Here is a 25,708-nt window from a genome sequence, read left to right on the forward strand (position 1 = left end):
TAGTATACCTGTATATATATACTATATATATATAAATAAATAATAATAACAATAAAGGACAGGGAGACGACTAGAGGCCATAGGCCTTTGTGAACAGGTGGGTTTTCAGGGCCGTCTTAATTTAAAGGAGTCCAAGGACGTGGCAGAACAGATCTCAGCCGGGAGAGTTCCAGAGGGTAAATGGTAAATGGTGCATTTTATATAACAGCTTTTATCCAAAGCGCTTTACAATTTTTGTTCCTCACATTCATCCATCGACTCACACATTCACACACCGACGGCGGAGGCAACCATGCAGGGTGCCGACCTGCTCATAGGGAGCAATTAGGGGTTAAACGAAAAGCCCTCCACTCCAACTCAAACCGTCTCAGTCAGACACAACCTGCCCTCCCTATCCCCCTCCACACTCTCCTCTGACATACTATCCGCTCTACCTTTGAGTGACACCTTCTCTGCTCTCCCCCCAGATATGGCAACCTCCACCCTTCTCTCAGCCCTCGCAACCTCCTTCGACAAGCTCTGTCCCCTCATTGAGAAACCTGCCCGCCGTTCCCCACCCAGTCCATGGCTAACGGATGCAATGAGAGAACAAAGACAGGTCCTGAGAGCGGCTGAGAGGAAGTATAGAAAGTCACGCCTCACTGACATCGCCACATTCTCAAAAACCATTACTACTGCCAAAGCTTCTTTCTTTCACCATAGGATCGAGAACTGCCAAGAACCTTCGCAAAATGCATACTACCATGTCCTCCCTCCTCTTGGGGGTGGTCCTGCAGCCTTCGACACAGTGAACCATCAGATCCTCCTCGCGTCCCTCGCAGGAATGGGAGTGGCTGGCTCTGCGCTGACATCATACCTCAATGACCGCTCCTACCAAGTGTCATGGAGAGGGACCCTGTCTGCCACCCGCCCCCTGCGGACGGGTGTCCCCCAGGGCTCGGTCCTTGGACCCCTTCTCTTCTCCCTCTACACTAAATCTCTGGGTAACGTTATCACGTCTCATGCCTTCTCGTATCATTGCTATGCCGGTGATACTCAACTCTTCCTCTTCTTCCCTCCCTCACATCTCCGCCTGGATGACGACCAACCACCTCAAACTGAACCTGTATGCCTTGTATGCCGTGACAAATAAAACTCTTGACTTGACCTAAGCAAAACAGAATTGCTTCACCTGCCGGCCAAATCCTCCCCCCTGACCGACCTCTCCATCACAGTCGAGCATGCAACTGTGACCGCGTCCCCGACCGCCAAGAACCTTGGTGTTGTCCTTGACGACCAGTTGAACTTCTCCACTCACATCGCAGTGACAACCAGAACCTGCAGATTCCTCCTGAACAACGTCAAAGGATCCGCCCCTTCCTGACAAAAGAAGCCACCCAACTCCTCGTCCAATCAACAGTCATCTCCCGCCTCGACTACTGCAACACACTGCTTGCTGGCCTTCCGACCACTGCCACCAAGCCTCTTCAACTCATTCAGAATGCAGCGGCCCGCCTGATCTCAAACCTACCGAAGTCAGCCCATGTCACCCCACTTCTCAGGGACCTGCACTGACTCCCCATTGCTGCACGAATCCGCTTCAAGGCCCTCAACCTGGCATATCGTGCGGCGAAGGGAACGGCTCCCACCTACCTCCGGTCAATGGTCTCTAACTACACACCCGCAAGACCCCTATGCTCTGCATCTTCTGGCCGCCTCAGACCTACTCCTATCCGAGCTCCACGAGGGTCATCAAAGAGAAGTCGCCTATTCTTGGTCCTTGCCCCACAATGGTGGAACAAACTTCCCACCACAGTTAGGACAGCCGAAACCCGTCCAATCTATCGCTGTCGACTAAAGACGCACTTTTTCAATCATTATCTGTAATGAAAAAAATATATATAATAATAATCAAATATAATCTAACCCTAACTAACCTTACTGTCATGCACTTGTCCTAATATACACTAACCTACACTGTAGCACTCAACACTTTGAACATTGTTACTCAGCTGATAGAGTTGTGCCCTTCCTGCTGTCTTGTTGTACAAAACTTGTAAGTCGCTTTGGATAAAAGCGTCAGCTAAATGACAAAATGTAAAAAATTTAAACAGTGTCTTGCTCAAGGACATTTCGACACGCTGCCCGGGAGGAGCGGAAATCTAACAGGGAACCATCCGACTACCAGATGACTGCTCTACCTCCTGAGCCACTGTCACCGCCATCAGCCTCTGTCCCCAAAGGTTTGTAGGCAGGTGTGGGGGGATGGAGAGCAGATCTGTGCCTGCGAGGATTGCAGCCTACGGGATTTGCAGCCCACTTAATGGCTCATAGACATAGTTTGAATTCAGATGAACTGTTTACATAACCAGACTTGATGTTTTGTCTATAAACGCTTCTTCAGAGGCATCCCAGGTGTAATTGTGATGTATGTCAGCTTGGTCATGTGACAGGACAGTGAACCGAGATGAGGGGCCCTACCAGCTGTTCATCACCATGATACTGGTCATGACACTGTTGACCACTAGGGGCTGCCCAGTACAACCACAGTCTGACACTGTTGACCACTAGAAGCTGCCCAGTACAACCACAATCTGACAATGTTGACCACTAGGAGCTGCCCAGTACAACCACAGTCTGACGATATTGACCACTAGAGCCTGCCCAGTACAACCACAGTCTGACACTGTTGACCACTAGGAGCTGCCCAGTACAACCACAGTCTGACACTGTTGACCACCAGGGGCTGCCCAGTACAACCACAGTCTGACACTGTTTACCACTAGGAGCTGCCCAGTACAACCACAGTCTGACACTGTTGACCACTAGGAGCTGCCCAGTACAACCACAGTCTGACACTGTTGGCCACTAGGAGCTGCCCAGTACAACCACAGTCTGACACTGTTGACCACTAGGAGCTGCCCAGTACAACCACAGTCTGACACTGTTGACCACTAGGAGCTGCCCAGTACAACCACAGTCTGATACTGTTTACCACTAGGAGCTGCCCAGTACAACCACAGTCTGACACTGTTGGCCACTGAGCAGCTCCACTGGAGCAGTTGCGTGTTAACTGTGTGAGTGTGTGTTACAGTTTTTCTCAATTGCTTTGGTGCATTTCTCTGATCAGAATTAAAGTTCTCATAACTGTTAGTTCAACCTCCACAACATTTTGTAATTTGTGCACATCATAGTAGCAGTTTCTCATTCCTCCGAACAAATTGCAAATGCTTTTGGACATGCATCAATTGCTTTCATACAATTCTCTGCTGTTTTATAACATTATCATTTGCTTAGGTCATGTCAGTCAAAATGAACTATACTTATGACTGCTGAATAGTCATTCCCTATAAAACTAATAGTCCTCATTTCATTGCTTGAGTCATTACATACAAATATGTTGAACTAGTTGTCAAAATCTGTCAAGCCAATTTTATACATTTCTTTATAATTTTTTCCCTGAATGGAGCTGGATGCCAGGGAATCGCTGCACACATTCATGTTGATGAGGCGGGTTTCAATCTGGCAAAAGGTAGAAGGCGTGGAAGGAATCGCATTGGACAGAGAGCAACCACTGATGTCCCAGGCCAACGAGGAGGGAATATTACAATGTGTGCAGCCATCTCAGAAAACGGCATCCTCACCCATATGCCCCGCATTGGTGCATACAACACACAACATCTGCTGACTTTTTTAGACTCTTTACAGGGACATAATCCCTGAGAATGAGAGGGGTCTAAATGGCGACCATCTGACCAAGTACGTTGTTGTATGGGATAATGTGCGTTTTCACCACGCAATTCTGGTCACACAGTGGTTTGCAGCACATGAAAGGATGCTGGTGGAATATCTCCCTCCCTACTCCCCATTCCTGAATCCAATAGCCAAACAGACAGGAACGTCTGGATGTGAATGAATGATTTACAGTACTGTGTATGTTGTATGTTCCAATTCAGTTCCAATATGTGCAATATTGTTTACAGTTGTGAACAGCTCTACCCAACGGCCAAAGGGTGTTTCTTATGTTTGTTGTAAATTAGTTTGTATTTTTCTTTTGCACAATGCTGTGAACAAATTAAAATGGCAAAGAGCATATGCAGTAAAAATGTGAAACATACGTGTCTTGTACTCATTTACCTCACTAAATACAGCAATGTGTAACTGTAGATTTCAAATGGCCGTGCAAATAGTGTATAGTGCTGTCTTGAGCATTTTCAGAAAGTGTCACCAAGATCTGACTTTTTTTGCATTGGAAAACACTTACAGAGTGAACTGTCATAACGAAAACATGGCAAAGCCATTTGACTATCTTGTTCATAAACAATGGTGTCAGGACTTTTCATTTTGATGACAGTGACACTTTCATTGACATGAATACTTGCTTTTGAGGAATGAATTATCCATTTTGAGCAAGTGACACGCTTCTGCAGGTTATCACCTAGGTTTTGCAGTTTGTACTAATTGTTTTGAGAAATGCACTAACAGTTATGAGAACTTTAATTCTGATCAGAGAAATGCACCAAAGCAATTGAGAAAAACTGTAACTGTGTGAGTGTGTGTGGCAGGCCGTTTCTAGAAAAATAACAAAATATTCCCTAGATTAATAAAGGTTACAAATTTCTTTTTTTAAGAAAGAAGGAAAATAGTTGAATATGGGTGTTACGTTTGACCTATCTCAAACCTGCCCCTTTTTCTTGATCCTCCAATCACAATGGTTGCTTTCCTAGGACAAACTAAGTTGTTGTTTGTTGTGATTGGAGGTCAATTCAAGGTCAAACATAACAAAGTACAGTACAAAACAAAGTCTGTCCGAAGAAAAAACAGTTGTGATTGGAGGATAAATAAAGGAGGAGGAAAAGGTGTTGCAATTCATTTAGATACACGTCGGCTTTGGGCTTGACTTAACATGACACATTTTGTAACAACAGTCGCATCGGCCAACTCCCACGGTCTTGCAGCACAATAAAGCCTTTCACATAATCACGTTTAACTGTAACAGCAATCAAAGCAAAGTGTGTGTGTGAGAGGAGAGAGAGAGAGAGAGAGAGAGAGAGAGAGAGAGAGAGAGAGAGAGAGAGAGAGAGAGAGAGAGAGAGAGAGAGAGAGAGAGAGAGACTGACTGACTGACTGACTGACTGACTGACTGACTGACTGACTGACTGACTGACTGACTGACTGACTGACTGACTGACTGACTGACTGATTGACTGACTGACTGACTGACTGACTGACTGACTGACTGACTGACTGACTGACTGACTGACTGACTGACTGACTGACTGACTGACTGACTGACTGACTGACTGACTGACTGACTAAAGAGTGTGTATGTGTGTGTGCCTGAGAGAGAGACGGGGAGGGGGGGGGGGGGGGGTGATAGAAAGAAACTAAAGATTGTGTGTGTGTCCAGTGTTGAATTGCCTGTACAATATTTCCTTAGAAATGTAGTGGAATGAAACTACAAAGTTCCCTAAAATAGAAATACTCTTATAGGTAGAGTATTTGATTAAAATTAAATAATGAATTACTTTCCAGCACTGCACAAATCATTGCCAAATCACATCTATAATCTCATAGATAGCTAGTATCTCTATGTCACAGTGCAGATGTGATCAGCAGATGTTGCTGATTGCGAATGTACTAACATTACTATTACTTAATAGATTAAACTGTATCAGGTCACTCTGAATTAGGTCCAGAGGTGGTCTGCGTTAACAAGGAAAGTGTCTTATTTGTTTTGCATCTTTGCTTTTAATCTTTTCAATTGTGTCAAAGTTGTTAAAAAAAACTTGTTTAAACATGATTTTGAATTTGGCTTTTCAATAAAAAATTCTGAACAATTTTGCCCAATTTTAAATTGTGGGCCTTGTGAGAAAAAGTAAAAAAAATGTATAAGTAAGTACCCCACAGTAGATCTGTATAAACTCCAATTCTGTTTCATGTGGGTCATTGGTAATTGCACGCTCACTTTTATACTGTAGGCTACGACATTCTCAGTTCTCAATCTATATGCGCTCCAGTTCTAAGAATAGATAAAGTTCTTCATAACATAGGCATCAGAAACCTCAGACCATATTATGCCTATTTAAATTTTTTTCCTTTCATACGATAGGACCAATCATGGTCAAATGCCCTATTAACTAGGCCTACTATACTTTTGTACTTTTTTGTTTGGAATTGCATAATTATAGATTATTTCCCCTTTGAATAACATTGCAAGTATAAATGTCGTTATTATCGGTGCTTGTGGTCGACAAAATGTTTTCGCTTGAGCGTGAGTGTCCCAGTCTAATTTACACCACATGTTGGCCACTTTAAAAAAAATATCCTAATTTTCCAAACTGAGTGACGCGCTTTTGCGCTCAAGAACTTGCATTTCTTCATATCACTCAAGATCCTTCTCATGTAGTTGAGAGAAACAAACAATCATCAACGGAACTACAAGTCCCAGTGAGAAGATGATGTCACTCGCCTAGTTGAAACGCCTCTTTCTGGTTCCTGGTGTTCAGCCATTGGACACCATGGGACACCTGTTCCCGCTCGAGCGACCCGATTGGTGGTCGGCGGCTCGTGCGACGGGGCGTCACGTACACACACAGAGTCCAGTCGCGTCTGGCTTCAGAACCCCAGCGCGAGACAGAGGAGTAGAGCGAGGCGACCACACTCTCCTCCTCAACTCTGCTAAGAAGAAGACAAGACTCCCACTTCACCAAGTCAGGACAAGGTGAGTTGTCTAGCGGATAATATTCTCTCTATCCAGTGTTACACATCTGGATTTATTCTCCTTTTCGGGGACTAAATATACCAGTACCGTGTGGACTTTCCAGTATAATTACTGCCAGCTAGTTCAGCTTTGCTATCCAGCTAATTCTCTTGTCTGTCAAAACAAGCAGAGCAGAACGTTATTAATCTGCTAGCCGGCGGTAGTATAGCTATAGCCAGGGGGGCGACAGACAGACAGCCCAGCTCTGCCCCTCTCTCTCTCCGGCGAGGCATCTTCAGTCGTTTGGGAGGCGATATGGGCTTTTCTTCAAGACTGATAGTTTGAGCCAACAAGCTGTCAGAATACACACTGTGTGGCTCCTCTCAGATGTGGCAGCTACGGTGGCCGACTAGCCTCCTGCCCTTCGCTAGCAGCCCCCCGTTGTAAACAAACCATCCATCCACCATCACGTTACCTGTTATAGCTGTTTTGTCATGTAACGTAAATGGCAACATATTTCGTATGTGATGGTATGTAAAGAGAAATGTAGCTTTGTTGTTGCCTGTTTATATTGGTAGTTGGTGGGGGTTTTCTTTGTCAACATGAAGGCTGGCTGTGCTGTGGAGTTTTTTGGTTTCTTTGTCTTGCATGCTCGCCCAGTGTTTTGCCTCCTCCTGTGCATACAGACAACAGCATGATGAATTGAAAATGGGGGACCCTGATGTAAACAAGACTAAAGTCTTTCTCTGGTCTGCATCCCCTTAACAAGCTGTACTGTACCCATTCTGCAATCTGTTAATAACGTTTTCAATCAATCAATTAAGCAGCACATTGCAGACAGAAGATAGCATTTTTTCTATTCATTTTTTCCGTCTTGTTTCTGTGCGTTTGGATGTTTTTTGTTACGCGTGGACTGGGAAATCATAGAATGAAATTAACCAAATAATTTAACAAAACAGCCTCTCTCAATTATCTATTTTGAACAAGTCCAGTGATTCAGAAGTTCACATCCACTACAGTGGTAGTTGATGTGCCTTATGATGAACGGAACACTGTGTTGGGGTGGAACACTTGTGTTCTGTCCACTTATTAAACCACCCTTCGCCCTCTGGACCGAATTCCCAAGAGATTCGACCCTGCTAAGCGCAACCATGTCCTCCCCATATTACATCAGTCTGTATTGGAGAAAACATTAGGTCATCTCATAGATATTTTATGAGAAGATTCAGATAATAGTCTCCTTGTTTTGAACATTTCCCATTTTTGTTTTACCCATTCTAAACGAACCCTTCTGCCACTTTCGTCCCCAACTATGCCCAAAGCGTGAGGTCACCTCATAATTCATGGCCAGTTTCATATTTGTTATTATAGTCTGTGTTGATACACATATGAAATTGTTTTCCAGGCTACTTTACCACTCTCACCCTATTTACACAGCATACTGTTTTTTTTTTTTTTTTTAATAAGTGTTAAATAGCTCTACATTCTAACAGCCATCACTGATATAGTGTTTGGTCAGTAACATGGGTCTCCCAGTCCTTCCACTCTGCAGTAAACAAAAAATACTTTCCCGACTTTATCTAATCAGGAGAGAGAACTATATTAGATATTTTTACTTATTTCAAGAAATGTTGCCATGCCAAATTTGCTTATCGCACTGGTAGATTATTTTACTTGTTTCAAGGACACATTTGCTTAAAAATAGTTTTTATTTCTTATTTTTGCAGTGTGGAGTGTATTTTCTCTTTACTGCCGAGCAGAGGGACTGGGAGAGGAGACCCATGTTACTGACCAAACATTCTATACAGGGACCGAAACTAAAGCCCGCCGCCCGCCAGGGGCGGGCTGTTTTTACCTTTGGCGCATGACACTTAGAGGGCTGCCCGCCGTGTGGCGTGTAGACGTGTAGTTCATAACTTCATAACGATACTCTTGTGCGAGTACAGATTATAGCCGCTCGTCTTTTTTTTCTCCGCCGCGAGATCGTTAAAAAACTACAAGTCCCACATCGCACTAGGTCCAATCACAGTAGAGTGACGTGACTGGTTTCATGAGAAAAAAAGCAAATGACCAATCGGAAGCTATCATTTGGCTTGTTTACTTCATCTGCTCTAGTCTATATCGGACCTCCAAGAGCTAACGTTACTGTTTAAACAATGACCCAGTCAACTATTCACTTTTAGTTTAATACATGACGAGGCATTGTCTAACGGTATCTAGCTGGCTAGCTACTGATAGCTGCTGATATCAACAAATGCTCCAGCAATAGTCTACTCGAGTGCATAATACCTCCGGTCCCTCGTTAGCTAGCTTAGCTAGCTCACGTTGATCCATATGTCCCAGTAAACTAAATTGTCTTAACGTTATCTACCGGGCTAGCAGTAGCTACAGATAGCTCCTGATATCAATGTCTTATAACATTGATTGAATGCGTATTCTAGCTGAGGGCATGTTGAATGTGATTTGACAAAAGAACGGTAACGTTATAAATAGGTTCAGCTGCATCGCCGGAGAATCCTTGCATGCTGAATGTAGGGTCTAGCTGAATATAGGGTCTAGCTGCAGGGCCGGAGAATCCTTGCTGGAGCTGGAGGCTACTCAAGTATACACACAGACAGTGGAGCTGTTTGCAGATAGCAAGCATTTTGACTTATTGCGTGGTGGCGATGTCTCGCAGATAATACAACTACAAGTATGATTATATAATATTTTATTTAAAAAAAATGTTTTTTATATAAAATATATATATATATTTTTTTTTAATCAAAAAAAAATTTGGCAGGTAAGAAATATGCTTGGCGGGTAGACTCTTCCCATCTACCCGCCACTGGCCGGTGAGTCAAAGTTAATTTCGCTCCCTGATTCTATACCACCAGTGATGGCTTTCAGAGTGTAGAGCTATTATTTTAACATACAAAAAGAATACCACTTACAGCACTTTTTTTTTTTTTATTTGCAAACGTTTTACAAATACAAAAATCTAGTCCTGGTGGAGTTGATTGTAATTGGATTCCGTACTACACAGCATCGAAACCGGCCCAATTATCCACCTTTGCCTAAAACACAATCAATCAATATCTGAATTGAAGAGAATAAATAGTATATTATACTATAATACTATCATGAACTTTGCTACTAAGTAATCTCCCTTGCCTATATTACCTACTATGCTAATCTGTCTACTACTATGCACTCAAGACTGTAGCACCCAAGTTCAACACTGTTTGACGAACAATGTTACTTAGCTGCCAGAGTTGTACCCTTCCTGCTGACCTGTTGTACAGAACTTGTAAGTCGCTTTGGATAAAAGTGTCAGCTAAATGACTAAATGTAATAGATAATACAGTAGACCCTGTCGGGACTCTGAACCCAAGATGTGTCAAGGGAGTTATTCTGGTGGCTCGACTGCATGATTAGAGTCCAAAATACTTCTAGTATGACAATTAGGCATGTCCCAATAGTGATACCAGTATCGGCATTGGTATCGCATCCAATATTGTGCTTGTGTACTCGTACTCATAAAACGACTCCGATACTAATAGAATAGAATATACTTTATTCATCCCGAGGGAAATTTGGCACTACAAATCGCTCACAGTAAACAGTAAACATTAGGTAGACAAAACAAAGTCACGAAAAAGCCTAAGAATAAAGAATAAAATAAGCCTAAGAATACAATACGGTCCGGGATTTACATTTCCTATGTTATGTATATATTCTAATATAAAATACACAGTAAAAAAATACAGAAATCTACAGTAAGTGTAATATTGAACAATGTTGTTTTAAAAGTAAAAGTCCAGGAAGATGGTAACTGTCACCATGTGCTCAATGATGCTACTACTCAGGGTCATGTTTGTTCAAGAAAACACAAAATGTAATATTAAAAATGCTATTATATTTATACTGAGACTGACTCCCAAGCTGAATGATTGATGTTTAAGAATGATTAAGAATGAAAATGAGAAGCAAACATGAGATAATCCAACAAGTGAGCTAGCTGGCCAGTGGACCAGACAGCATTCAGACAGCATTCATTCTGAACTTAATCGCTATTCGCTGATGCTTGAAATGTGTGAACTTAGTAAAAACAACATGGCAAACGTACAAAACCTTATCACAATGTAACATCTCCAGTCTCTCTTTCTTCATCTTTCTTTTCTGTTCTCCCAGCTGTTAACAGAAATGCTACCTGGCGAGCTGTACCCAGCATGCCGTTCAGAGGTGTAACAGTTAACACATTAACTGCCACGGAGTTTGCCCCTCTCATACCACTCTCTGCCACCACTCTAAGGCCCAGTTTAGACGGAAACGCTAGCAGGTGAATCCGCAATTTTTTTTTCTTCGGATCTGCCTTTCGTTTATACGGAAACAGCGTTTTTACTGGGTGAAACCGCAAAAAAGTGAGACTACCTTCCAGGGTGGAATTCCTAGAAACGATAAACCTTCGCGCTCTCATCTAAACTGTCAAACCGCATAAAACGATGACGAAAGGGTTGTCACGGCTCTGGTCGCACGTACTGCTTACATCACAGGCATGCGCCAGTAGCCTTGAAGCGTAAACAAAGCATGTCTGATTCTATCCATGGCGATCACCTGAAGGCTACATTGGCAGTACTTTTAACCCTTTCACTGCCACACGACAGAAGGTTAACCCTTTACTATCACACAACCGGCTGTCGTGTGGCAGTGAAAGGGTTAAATACACAAGAATCTGTCCCGCAGCGTGACTGGACCCACTGTCTGTGAGTGACTCTGCTTTGGTCCAATCACATTCCCCATCCACAGTCTGCGAATCAGAGGCAGAGTAGGGCGGGTCTTCACAGCACGTCATGTGACATATGCGCCAATCGTGTGACAGCGGGGCTCCGTCGTTACAGCCTCGTCTGCACGGAGAATTCCACCCCAAAACGCTCGTCTAAACGCAAAATTAAAAGTGAAACCGCAAGACGACTTTTGCGGTTTCTGTTCAGACTCTCTCCGTCTAAACGTAGCCTAAGCCTATGGAGATGTTTACCTTCTTTGCAGGGCTATAACCTTTTAAATTGTATTGCTAAATTGACATTACTATGGCCCATTCAACATCGATTATCTATCGTTCAGGATGTAGGAACGTTATACTTTTTCATTCATAGATTCATACGAAAATACCGTCTAGAATATAAATGTTTTTATCGTTTTCTGCAGTGATTTCTAGAACGCTAGTTATAGGCCTAAACGCATAATATAGATTATCGATTGCAGTTTATTCGTGATACACGCTATATTAAAAAATCCAACTGAATACGATCCTAAACATTATGACTCATCATGTGCGGATGAACGGGGGGGGGTCGTTTATAATTCCGTGATCGTCAGTAAATGCTTTATGTAGTATGGGTGATATATTGATCAGAGCAGTTTGCATTAATAATAATAAAATAATAAAAAAAAAAATCACGCTGAAAATGACGTCGGCGTCCTCTTACCGTTCGCTGATGAGACTGGAGGAAAAAGATCCCACTTATTTGACGTGGATCGACTAGATCCATTTCCGGTTTGTATAATAATAATAAACGCCCAAATCATATCGATTATTGAGTTATGGCAGCGATCCATATACACGGATGTGTGTCTAGAGTCGTCCCGCAACAATATGTGAGTGCCGGACGCATTTCCCAGATGCACCGAGATCACCAGAGATCCATTTCCGGTTGTAACTCGCCGATCATCCACCAGGCGACAGTATTGAAGCGTTGCAGAGTTGTGCAGGCTCCCACTGTATCAGCCGAGGCTGGGTGAGGGAATTATGAATACCATGGCGAAAAAATTAAATATGATCTCAATAACGTCGTACGCCGTTGATTGGCAGAATTAGCATGACCTTGAAACACGTTGTACGACGTTATTGGCGCCAGATGTGTTAATAGGGTGTCCTCTCAAATACACTACAGTGTAGTTGCCTTTAAAAACAAGGGGAAATAATTTCGCATTAACTATTTGATTTTTCATAATTTAACAACTATTTGAATATCGATGCCCATCCCTTGTAGGCAGGGTATTTCTGGGCATGTCAAACAAGTAATATTGTGATTATATGCTTTGGGGCACTAAACAGGCTTCTGTTTATTTAGTGTCCATGTAAACTGTTGATTTTAAAATGGCCAATCTGAAGGATTTCAATCGGGTTGAAGAAATATTGTCCATAACCGCAGCTTATTGTCATAAGAAGCGTACAGCAACACACAGCCTGATATTTCGCTGGGAGGATAATCATACCTGTCAACCACCCCTTTTTTCCCGTGATTGTACTGTATTTCAACTTTCCTTCCCGCCGTCATCCCATTAAAATATTTCCCGTATTTTTCCTGTTTAAATTTTTTACAAAATGGCTGCAATTCCCCTCCGTGACGAGTGACGACAGGTGGCAGCAGTGTAGATTAGAACGTTAGCACAGGAAGTCAGACCGGAAGATGGTTGCGACCCGAAAAACGAAGAACAGCTAAATGTATTACATTCTACAACTACCTACATACAAAAGGCAGAGAAGCGATACCGGTAATGTGGGGCCTAAAAAAATAATGGTTTGTTTCCGGTTGCCGACCGACCCTGCCGATTTAGGTGCGACCCAATATATGTTTTGAGTTTTAAAAAAAAAATATTAAAAAAAAATAAAGTTTCATAGAAATCTTAGTCAAACCTTTAGTATTATGGATATTAACACTTTCAGTGCCACCAGGGGGCGCACGACTTAGTGCTTGAATGCCACCATCGGCGCTAATGTTAACGTTAATATCGCTTATAATTAGGGATGCTCGATATTGGCTTTTTTACCGATTCCGATATTGTCCAACTCTTAATTTCGATACCGATACCGATACCGATATCAACCGATACCGATATATGCAGGGTTTCCTCCCAAAAAAACTGAATAATTTCAGGTAATTAATAATTTCACTGGATGCATTCAAAAGGCTTTCTAAATGTAAGCATTATCTGTGCAAAATATGATAATTAAAAAAGTCAAAATTAACATTACATATCTCTTGTTGTTGAATTAAACCAACATGCATACTTTTGACAATAAATAAAATAAGAATTGGTTCTTACTTGCTTGCCTGGGTAAATAAAGGTTAAATAAATGTAAATGTAAATAAATTTTCCGATATCACATTTTACTGCCGATATCGGCCGATAATATCGGTCGGCCGATAATATCGGACATCCCTACTTATAATCTATGTTTTAAATTATGGCTGTGTCTAATCTGCCCGTCGCTTATCAAAGAATCATTTTCCAGTCAACATTGTCAAGGCAGATTGTTTGTTTATCGCTTCATTTCCGTTTGATAGCATTTTGAAAATCACCCGTTTTCACGGAAAAAACAACCCATGCCTATGATAATCGTCTTTTACTGGAATATAACAGAACGTTGTCATTTGGCGGCCTATTTATGAATCGATTTCAAATAAACGCTAGATGATCGATAGTATAATGTGTGCGCACGCACGCTCGTGCCGCGCGCTGATAATCGCTGCTCTTATTTCCTCATGGCTTTTACTGTCAAAACAGCCATATCACATATCACATAAACGCTTATATATCCGTGAAAACGAGTCTGATTATCCTAACACTGATAACATAGATTCCTTACCTGAGGTCAGATGGTATCCAAATGGTTTATTCCAATTTCCGATCGCCATTCGAAAAAATCGATAATTGTATTGATCCATCGTGTGTACAGTATAACCCATATTCGCCGTGGCTCAGAGGCTCCAGAATGAACTCTGGTAGACCCCGGCTGCATCAGTGAGAAGTAAAATGTGGAGTCAGAAATCCGTTCTCCCATTCACTTTCATTGAGTCCAACAAACTAGATTCTTGTACCGGATCTCCTCTCTGGTAAACAAGAATACCCTGAAGACTCTGGCAGGAGCACTCATTCAAGGGTACTACGACTATGCGTGCACCTCATGGTACCAAAGCACCTCAAAGGCGCTTAAAACAAAATTACAAACATCACAAAACAAACTGGTCAGACTACTACTTGACCTTACCCCCAGAACCCACCTCACCCCTGCCCACTTTGACAACCTAGGATGGCTTAGAGTAGACGACAGAGTACAGCAACTTGCAATGGGCCTGGTCTACAAGATACACTATACGACTAAGGTACCCATGTACATGTCAAAATACTTCCCAAAGGTCAGTGAATACCACAACCACTACACCAGAGGAAGCTCAACAAATCATGTTAAACCCAGATTCGGCTCAAACAAGGGACTAAACACGTTTCGCAATTATGCCACATCAATGTGGAACGCCCTACCCAAAGCTGTAAAGGAATGTGAATCCCTACCCACATTAAAAACTGCTCTTAAAGAGCACCTACGGGAGGCTGCAATTCGAAACTGGCCACCGTAAATGCCCAAAACCCCCACCACCTCCTAATAGACAGTCTCCTCCCCACCGCATGTATATATTCCCTCCCCGCCGTATGGATATTTCTCTCCCACCCACCCACCCCCTCCTAATGTACAGTCCCCTCCCCATCATATGTATATACTCTGTCAGGATCTAGGGGTAACAGTACTGTATATTTGAATACCGTTTATGTCACAAATGTATCTGTACTAAATACCTATATGTCCCTATGCCATAAATGTCATGTATGTTGTGTATGTCATAAATGTCTATATGAATTGAAAATGGGGGACCCTGATGGAAACAAGACAAACGTCTTTTTCAGGTCTGCATCTCCTTAACAATTGTGTGTATTGAGCCGTACTGTATTGTACCCATTCTGCAATCTGTTAAATAAAGTTTTCATTCATTCATTCATTCATTCCATTCCAAAAGGGTGATTTACCATCTGGGAGACGATAGAGGGCGCTTTTTTCACATCTGAGCGCCGGCGGTCCCTGGATCTCCAACGGTAGGCTCGCGTGATGCAATATGATTTCGGATCGCTAATAATAATAATAATAAAAAAAAAAAAAAAACTGGCATTCAACGGCCGGGGGGTAAACCCGAGAATAGCCGTGAGTGGCATCCAAAGTGTTAAAGATGTTTTTTTACAAACCGCTTGAATCATAGCCACGTTAATAATGCTTGTAATAAACCAAACCGTTTGTAAATCCGTCAATATTTCAGCGAGTTATGAGTATTTTTGTCTGTGCAGATCACTCACCCTCACTCAAGGCTGACTGTGGCAAGATGGCGGCGGTTCAGCGACGCTGGTGACACCGCCTTAAGCTATCTAGTGTTCTATATCTATGGAGACAACACCATTCTTTAGTCCAAATAATACCCTACTTTATACTATATTATTGTAATTAGTTTAATGTAAAGTCAGTCTTACATTGGCACTGCTTTAAAGTTGCATTACCCATAATCCATTGCTGTATTATTTAGACCATGTGCCAGTATAAAATTCAATTATGTGCCCCCCTTCCCACGGTGTATATAGAAAGAGACAATAAACACAAAAGTAACATAGGACACAATATACAACACACAGGACTATGAACAATATAAACAGTGCCTACAATTAAATTAATTAATTAATTAAATAAGAGGTAAAAGAGAACTTAGTGTAAATATTCTTTAATTTGTGTCAACGTTATAAAAATACTATTGTATTCAACAAATTAATTATGATGCACCACAATCCCCTTTATCTATTCTAAATCTATGGCCTCGCGATTACACGGCTGCGCAGTGCAGACAATATATATAATATACATACGAGGGGGAGGAGACTACATTGGGGGGAGGGGGCGGGGCGAAATATCCCGTTTTTTCAAATCCCAATGTTGACAGCTATGAGGATAATATTCCAGAGGGCGTAATGCATCATGAAGTTTCACTGAGAATGAGTCTCCTCTGCCTGAAAGTGATTATATGCAGTGTCAGTGAGTCCCACAGATCTTTGTGTTATTTAAGTCAAGTATCGAACATAAATATCCACTCGCAACTCAACATTTATCTATTTATTTATTGCATGGAGAGCCATCGTTAATAAGTGCAGGCCTATAGCCTATGTATGGGAACTATTGTATTGAATCAATTGACTCTCAACAGCAACACACAGATGAGCCCAATATAAGAGTCATGCCTATGTTGTTGAGACTGTTAATGAATAGCGATGCTTCACTAAGAATATTGGAGTATTGGAAAATACACTCATTGTATTGATCAAGTGGTGTGTCCAACTCGTTCTTGTATTTTAGCCTATTTGCAACTTGAGGAGTATACTAGAGACAAGTATCCACATACAACACATTACAATAAGCACTTTTAATACTATTTCATCATCTATTTTTTTTTATTGTTCTCTGTGGGCCTGTCATTGTTGATCGGCGACGTAGGCCCGTGTACGACTTGACTCCCACACTGCAAGGCAGCATACAGCAACACACAGCTGAGGCTCGTACTTTGATGGACGCATTATTTTCTACAGAGCAGTGTAATGTATTTATAATGTAGTCAGTCTCTGAACACATGCCAGGCAGGAATGCAGCTAAACATAGCTTTCATGAAGAGTAGAGGACTGTCACTGCAAAACTGATTGATCATGTGGGACCTTTCTCTCTCTGCCTCTCTCTTGTCTCTCTCTCTCTCTCTTTCTCTCTCTCTTTCTCTCTCTTTTGAGTAGGCAAACCAAGCTGTATTTATGTGCATGCATGCTCTTTCATCTCAGTTGTGTTTGCACAAGCTTGCAAAGTGAAACAGATCGGCTCCTTAATAGATTTAGTCCTACAGTACCTCTTGACTGGTTTGTGTTGTTCTTGCACCCCCCCCCCCCCCACACACACAAAAGGCTATAGCTAAATAAGCTTGTTACCTTGTGATTCTGCACAGTAAGCGTCTTATGTCCCAAACTCCTCTATTGTAAATGACATTAGCAGATACAGTGGTGTGTGTGCGTGCGTATGTGCATTTTGCACAGGCATACACACGTTTTTCTAAGGGCATCTGCATACGTGTTTATGCATAGGTTAAGTGCATGTGTGCGAGAGTGATAATATTTGTGTGTTCTCATGCGTTGTAGGTCTATAGGTTGGATGTCTACAGAATTGGCACATAACAATGTTCACAGTGAAACATTTTGATGGACGGTGATTAGGGGTGTAACGATGCATCGATTCTAATGTGACGATTCAACTGCATCGATTTGAAAATGTTAGAATCGATTATAATCGAAATTAATCAAGGAACATTTTTTTTCTTCTTTTGTGTATTGTTTTTATTTACCTATAATCCATTCATGCTGAGTGAATCAGTTCCCCCAGCCACATTTGTGTGTTCAACATTTTTGGGGAATTAACTGATAGAAAATGAATCGAATCTAATCGAATCGTGGTCAAATGAAGAGATTTCATTGAATCATTGCCTGAATAATCGTAATAGAAATTAATCGTTGTGAGGTCGCATCGTTACACCCCTAACGGTGATATCATCATTGGGGGGTTTGTCTTATGCGCTACTCCCATAAAACGTACTATCGTTTTTATATACTTACTTAAAAAAAACGTATCATCTTTTTTATTTTCACCTTTCTTTTGACAACACACCATCAGCATCAACAATAACAACAGTAATAATAATAATGACAAGATAATAAGAAATAAGAAATACAGACCAAAACTTAACTAATAAATACAAAATACAAGATACCATGTAGAAAATAAAAACACAGCAAACAACACAAAAGACATTAGACAATAGACATTTCAGGTTCTTTCAATCTCATAGCGATACACTTTTTGGCTGCTGTAATGCCTGCCAGAATAATTATTTTCTGTTGTATGGATGTTGATAGTGAAGATATATCATTTAGAAGTAATGTTGCTGCCGTGAGTGGAATCGATATGTTACAGATGCCCGAGAGTGTCTTGGACTATGGAGATGTGATTTATAGAAATGCTGCCCCTTCGACTCTCAAACCACTAGATTCTGTTCTGCTTATCATTCTGCTCTTAGATTTATCACTGGTGACAGATATGATACACACCACTGCATCTTATATGAGAAAGTGGGTTGGTCTTCTCTGGAGGATAGGCGAAATCAACACTGGTATTTATTTATCCTTAAGGGCCATTAACGGGAAATTACCTCCTTATCTCGCATCACTATTAGTTCAGAACACTAGATATATGACACGCTCAAATGATTGGCTTACACTGGAGGTCCCCCATGTACAGACCCAACTTTCATTATAGTGTCTCTACTATATGGAACTCTCTTCAGCTCTCGCTGAAGATGAAACTACCTATTGCTAGCCAATGTACAATCAATAGACAATAAACTGGATGACATCCGAGCAAGGATTCAATATCAAAGAGACGTTAGGGACTGCAATGTCCTTTGCTTCACCGAAACATGGCTCACACCGGAGGTTCCAGATCACGCAATTCAACCAGCGGATCACTTCTTTATCCATCGCAAAGATAGGTCATCAGAGTCCGGTAAACAACGTGGAGGAGGTATTGCCTTCATGTTTAACAAAAATTGGAGTGATCCAACGAACGTGAAGGAATTATCCAACCACTGCTCCCCAGAACTGGAATATATAACCATCAAGTGTCGTCCTTTCTTCCTCCCGAGGGAGTTAACGGCGATCGTCCTGATCGGAGTGTATATTCCACCGCAAGCCAGCAACAAGGTTGCGCTCTCCAGACTACACGACGAGGTAAATAGAATACAAGTGGCTAACGTTAACGCCGCCATTTTAGTACTGGGAGATTTCAATAGCGCCAATCTGAGAAAGGTATTGCCCGACTTCTATCAGCATGTGACTTGCAACACCAGAGGCGGTAACATCCTAGATCACTGTTACACGCAATTTAAAGGTGGCTACAAGGCTCATTCTGATAGTGGCTTTGGTAAATCAGATCACGCGTCAATTTTTCTTTCACCAAAGTACAAACAGAGAATTAAAAGTACTCCCGTAGTCTCGCGAAAGGTGCAGAAATGGGATCTGACGTCAGAAGAGACGATCCGGTCAGTGTTTCACCACACAGACTGGATTGTGTTCCGCGACACAGATAACATTAATGCCTACACGGAGACAGTGCTGGACTATGTTTGTACTAGGGTGAAAGAAACAATCCCCACTACCAAAATGAAAGTTTACCCAAATCAAAAACCCTGGGTAGACAAATCCGTCCGTGAAGCTCTGAGAGAGCGCACCAAAGCATACAATGATGGCCTAGTGGCAGGCAACATGAATGACCACAAGGTGGCGCGACACAACGTAAGGAGGACAGTGTCAGAGGCCAAACGGCGCTACAGGGATAAAATTGAACTCCAGTTTGAACAAGCTGACTCTAGAGCTATGTGGCAGGGGCTCAAAACGATGACAGACTACAAAGGCGCCTCCCTCAAACTGAACAGTGACATCTCCTTAGCAAACGACCTCAATACCTTCTATGCGAGGTTTGATGCTGGTAATAACAACACCAGCTCACAAGCCTCGGCAAGGGGGGGGGGGGGGTCGGCTGCTGATGGAGGCGCAGTGTTCAGGGTAACAGAGCATGAGGTGAGGCGGACCTTTAAAAAAGTGAATATCAGGAAGGCAGCAGGTCCGGACGGCATCCCCGGCCGCGTCCTAAAAGTCTGTGCCGACCAACTGGCCCCAGTATTCACTGACATATTTAACCTGTCCTTAGAACAGGCTGTCATCCCCACCTGCCTGAAGAAGTCCACTATTATCCCTGTACCCAAAAAATCCAAGCCTGCTTGCCTCAACGACTACCGCCCTGTAGCTCTCACCTCCATAGCCATGAAGTGCTTTGAGAAGCTAGTAAAGGGCTACATCTGCTCCTCCCTCCCCATCAACATGGACCCCCTGCAATTTGCATACCGCCCCAACAGGTCCACGGAGGACGCCATATCCCATGTGCTGCACACAGCAGCATCACACCTGGACAAGAGGCAGGGGAACTATGTGAGAATGCTATTCATCGACTACAGCTCGGCATTCAATACCATAGTCCCCTCCATACTCATAGCCAAGCTCAGGGACCTGGGCTTGGGCTATGACCTCTGCCAGTGGGTCTTGGACTTCCTGACTGGCAGACCCCAGGTGGTGAGAGCAGGCAACTGCACCTCCTCATCCATCACCCTCAACATAGGGGCCCCCCAGGGCTGTGTTCTGAGTCCCCTCCTCTACTCCCTGTACACACACGACTGTGTGGCTCAGCGGAGTAGCAATACAATCGTCAAATTTGCTGACGACACAGTGGTGGTGGGCCTGATCTCTGCCAACGACGAGAGGGCCTACCTGGAAGAGGTCAAGGTCCTGGCGGGATGGTGCCAGGAAAACAGCCTCTCCCTGAACGTCAGCAAAACAAAGGAGATGATTGTGGACTTCAGGAGGTCGGGGGTCAAGGACTACAGCCCCCTCAGCATCGACGGGGCACCGGTTGAGAGAGTCAACAGCTTCAAGTACCTCGGAGCCTACATATCCGAGGACTTGACATGGACCACACACATTAACAGTGTGGTGAAGAAGGCACGACAACGCCTCTACTTCCTCAGGCGCCTAAGGAAGTTCCAAGTCAGCCAGAAGATCCTTAAGAACTTCTACTCATGTACAATAGAGAGCATCTTGACCGGCAACATCACCTCCTGGTTTGGGAATAGCACTGCAAAAGACCGAAGCAGACTACAAAGAGTGACACGTGCAGCCGAACGCACAATTGGAGGGGGGCTCCCCACCCTCCAGAACATTTACTACAAGCGTTGCAAGGGCAAGGCTAAGAGAATCATTAAAGACTCCAGTCACCCGAACAACTGCCTCTTTGAACTGCTGCGGTCAGGCAAGCGATACCGGAGTCTCAAGGCGAGCACAGAAAGACTCAGAAGTAGCTTCTATCCCCAGGCCATCAGGCTGCTAAACGAACAATGAATGAACACTACACAACAACAACCACCAAACGCACATAGCACACACATCCACACGCACACACTCACTTTAAACAAACACACTGTAGCACCCACTCCACACACTTTATAGCACACACCCACTTTAAACAAACACACTGTAGCACCCACTCCCCACACTTTATATTTATGGATGAAGGATTGCACTACAACTCGTACACCTTACTGTAAATTGTACCTAAAATTGTACCTCATCCCATTTCTGCTTTGCACTAGATAGTACTGTACATTAGTACACTGCATAGTATTGTGTATTGTATATTATATGGTAACTCAGAACATTGTACATATGTCTATACCGAACACTGTGACCTCATTTTCTTCTTCTAAATTCATGCTATATTATGTTATTTGATACTATCTTGTCTAGCACAGTCTCTGGAGCGTAACAGTAAGAAGCATTTTGTATGAAAGTATTCTGTACTTCTGTATGACAACTATTAAAGAACTTGAACCTATAAAGCAGGGGAAGTTTAGAGGTTTACTTGCAGGCCTACCTGCAACAGTCTGTAACTGTTTTTGACTTGGCGACATTGTACTATTGTACTTATTTTATGCCTATTCTTAAAGGAACACTCCAACTTTTTGGGAAATTAGCTTATTTGCCATCTACCCTGGAGTTAGACAAGAAGATACATACCTTTTTCTTCTCTGTGCATGCAGTAGGAGTAGGAAGACGTTGGGAACTAGGCTAATGGAGGAACCTACTTCCAGTGACTGACGCTAAGCTAGGCTAACGGTGCAAGTCTTCCTACTCCTACTGCATGCACAGAGAATAAAAAAGGTATGTATCTTCTTGTCTAACTCCAGGGTAGATGCCAAATAAGCTAAATTCTATCTTGATATCGGACCAATACCGATGTGTAAAAAAAAATTACGGCCATATCGGCCGATATTATATCGGCGACCGATATATCGGGCATCACACATTTTTATACCTATCTTATGTCTGAAATGTATGACATTTTTATTTGGTCAATTTGTGTGCTGATTTTATGCCTATGTTCATTTTATACTAATTGCTGTGGTGCACTCTGGACTGCGGTCCATGTTTGAAGAGTACTATATAGATAGTTATTCATATTTATTATTGTTATATTGTAGAAATGTGTGCATTGAAATGTCTGTAAAGTCTCGACGACATTGAAAATGAGGGTGCCCTCAATTGTAACCTCGAGAATAAATAAAGGTTGATGATGAGTCTAGCTGCTATAGATTTCCAGAAATGGGCCACTGGTGGGCAATCCCAGACCATATGCATATACCTGCCGGTGGCTCTTAGACTACGTTTAGATGGAGAGAGTCTGAACAGAAACCGCAAAAGTCGTCTTGCGGTCTCACTTTTAATTTTGCGTTTAGACTAGCGTTTTGGGATGGAATTCTGCGTGCAGACGACGCTGTAACGACTCGCGACGACGGAGCCCCACTGTCACACGATTGGCGCATATGTCACATGACGTGCTGTGAAGACCCGCCCTACTCTGCCTCTGATTCGCAGACTGTGGGTGGGGAATGTGATTGGACCAAAGCAGAGTCACTCACAGACAGTGGGTCCAGTACTAATAGTTGTGATAGCCGCGGGACAGATTCTTGTGTATTTAAAAGTACTGCCAATGTAGCCTTCAGGTGATCGCCATGGATAGAATCAGACATGCTTTGTTTACGCTTCTAGGCTACTGGCGCATGCCTGTGATGTAAGCAGTACGCGCGACGAGAGCCTTGACAACCCTTTCGTCATCGTTTTATGCGGTTTGACAGTTTCGATTTTTAGCGCAAAGGTTTGCGCAAAGGTTTATCGTTTCTAGGAATTCCACCCTGGAAGGTGGTCTCACTTTTTTACGGTTTCACCCCGTAAAAACGCCGTTTCCGTATAAACGAAAGGCACACCCGAATTTCTTTTTGCGGATTCACCTGCTAGCGTTTCCGTCTAAACAGGGCCTTAGAGAGCATAAAGTGCACTGAGATACGTCTTGTGAATATAATTAAAATGAATTTGTTGGTGATTTAGGGTTGCAGGAGGCTAATATAGCATTTGTCCAAACGTCGTCCCAGTCAAACCCGGGGTCTAACTCTGGGATGTCCCCTCGCCATATTTTAAATACTAGTGATAGTGATGTAACTGCAGGATATACCAGGCTATGTTGGCCCAACCTCAGTGTGTATGTGACGTTATGTATATGCATAAAAGTTCACATATGCTCATTTGCACAGTATGAATAATTGTGTATTTGTGATATGACGGAGGGTTAGGAGGTAGGCTCTACAGAATATGAAGGTCTGTGTCATGGATCCATGCAAAGGTAAGGGTTTTTACTATGCAGTCGTCCATGATACATATTGTAAAAAAAAAACGATTATATAATATACTGTATATTTTTAAGTTGATATAAAAAAAATCAGCACTATAAAAAATTATATAAAAGATATATATATTTTTTAAAGGAATCGAAAATAGCACCATGGCAATTGTTGTATTATAAGATAAAGACATACAAAATAAGTAATGTCACATAATTTGCACTGTATAACCATCAAATACTGCTATACCATCAAAACTAAGAAAAATATGGTGATATACATTATACACAGTATATAGGCCTAATATTTTGGTCATATTGCCCAGCCCTAGTTTGCACAAGTGCGTGCAGGTGATACTACCGGTATGTGTGTATAGCCTGCCTGTCCAGTATTCAGGTTGGTTCCTTCATAGTCCAATTCCTAGTCAGACCAAAGACCACAATATGACACAGCCTTGGCTTAATTTAGGCTTGACTACGGCCGCTAGGGTGTTTATGGTTTAGGCTTAGACTAGGGTGTTTTAAGGTTTAAAGTTATGTTATTAAACTGAGGCTCTGGTCTCTTCTGGACTGACTGATTGTTTTCTCCGAGACAGAGAGACACAAGGCATTCAGCGAGACGGAGCATCTAAACCTCATCTCGTCTCCTTAACAAAAGGATTGATTTAAAGGATCGTTAAGGAAATGTGCTGTGGAAAGACGGTTGATGCAGAAAACACAGAGACTCACGGAGACGGAACCAAAAATAAAAGTCTCTTTGGATAAGCGAGTCATTAAACGAATGTATTGGAAAATGCAATCTGGAAGCAGAGCTGATAGAATCCTGATGGTATCTCATGTTGCTGCTGCTGTTGCGTGGTAATTGCATCACAGTAAGCGGACATGCTACGCCAGCTGAGCTCGTGTGTTATGTGCTTTCAAGTACTCCTCTTGGTACAGTAGTGATTGACTGATTTAGGCTAATCGGTCCCATATCTGCCATTTGGAAATACATTTTAGCACTCCCCGAAAGTGTCACTTGATTAAAAAATAATTATATATTTTATTTTATTTTCCAGAGTGCATTATTTTTATTTTATAAAGTGCAGCTATACTAAGGAATACAATAAATAATAATAATAAAATGTTGGTGTCTCGTTTGTTGTTGTTAAAACCCATTCTGGTTGACCACTAGTGTAGAGTCCAAAGTGTCAAATGTACTTTTCTATTTATAGAATACACAGTGCACTGTTCGAATGCTCAGGGTGAATCCTGTGGTTGTATATAGACTGTGTGTGTGTGTTGTCCTGAGGTGACCCCTCTTCCTGGTACAGCAGAGGGAGACTGTTCCTGTTGCCAGGAGGGTCTTATGATGGAGACACACAGAGACAAAGACAGCCAGTGTTGACACACACACACACACACACACACACACACACACACACACACACACACACACACACACACACACACACACACTTAATCTCTGTCACATGGTGAACCCAGTCCTTGATATCTTTATCATCAAGAATGTGTTATGGTTGGACCACTATTATGTTGAGATAACACACACACACACACACACACACACACACACAAATGTGGTAATATCTGGTCTGAGGCTCTGAGACAGAAAGACACTTGTCTTCTAGATGTTCTATAATGAACCTTCTACATTAGAACAAGCAGATAAAAAAAATAAACTACGGTAAATGCACACACACACACAATCCAGTAGTACACTTACCGTTCACAGGCTCCATTATGAATCGATGCTGAAAATCTCCCCTAATTTCTCACAGTGTAGCATAATCAGAGTGTGA

At 42.5% G+C, this 25,708-nt stretch overlaps 1 pseudogene across 1 annotated transcript in view; it reads left to right on the forward strand.

Moving 5' to 3' along the window:
- The first annotated feature begins 6,600 nt into the window (after positions 1-6,600).
- Positions 6,601-25,708, forward strand: part of LOC311242037 (adiponectin receptor protein 2-like) — a 103,346-nt pseudogene continuing 84,238 nt past the window's right edge. The window contains exon 1 of the transcript XR_014620993.1: positions 6,601-6,703. The product of XR_014620993.1 is annotated as an adiponectin receptor protein 2-like (transcript). The remainder of the gene's footprint in view (positions 6,704-25,708) is intronic.

The sequence above is a fragment of the Notolepis coatsorum genome, assembly GCF_963971535.1.
Source record: "Notolepis coatsorum genome assembly, chromosome: 15".
Classification (NCBI taxonomy): Eukaryota; Metazoa; Chordata; class Actinopteri; order Aulopiformes; family Paralepididae; genus Notolepis; species Notolepis coatsorum.